This window comes from Crocuta crocuta, unplaced genomic scaffold, assembly GCF_008692635.1.
Source record: "Crocuta crocuta isolate KB4526 unplaced genomic scaffold, BGI_CrCroc_1.0 scaffold327, whole genome shotgun sequence".
Lineage (NCBI taxonomy): Eukaryota > Metazoa > Chordata > Mammalia > Carnivora > Hyaenidae > Crocuta > Crocuta crocuta.
The window spans coordinates 1,481,779-1,482,160 of NW_027529176.1; the positions used below are offsets into that span (position 1 = coordinate 1,481,779).

The 382-nt window shown below is 66.9% G+C and overlaps 1 long non-coding RNA gene across 1 annotated transcript in view; it reads right to left on the minus strand.

The window, feature by feature from the left end:
• Positions 1-105, minus strand: part of LOC144226651 (uncharacterized) — a 1,424-nt gene extending 1,319 nt beyond the window's left edge. Inside the window, exon 1 of the long non-coding RNA XR_013333713.1 lies at positions 41-105. This is a non-coding gene — a long non-coding RNA (uncharacterized LOC144226651). The remainder of the gene's footprint in view (positions 1-40) is intronic.
• Between the last annotated feature and the right edge of the window lie 277 nt (positions 106-382).

A 382-nucleotide genomic window follows, 5' to 3' on the forward strand; every position in this document is an offset into this window, starting at 1 on the left:
TGCAGACGTGCCCTCGGGGGTCGTGTGCGGCCCGACTCACAGGTGCCGCGCCGGGCTCTGGGCACCGAGGTGTCTCCTGCCGGCGGCGAGGGCTCCGACCCGGTCCGCTAGCTCCGCGGCTCTGCCCTCCTCCCCCAGCCCCGCCTCCGGAACCACAGAGCCGAGCTCCTTTCCCGCGAGTTTGGTTTTTCTTTTCTTTATTCTCCCTCTTGGTTTAGATTCCACATGCAAGCGAGAGCGCGCGGTGCTTGCGCTTNTGGGACGCGCCAGGCCCAGGTCTTGGCTGCTGCGTAACACACTGCTGCGGGCTCGGGGCGCAGGGCAGCGACCGAGATGGAATCACAGAGTCTGTGGCTTTTTCCACGCCGCCTGCCGCCCCGAG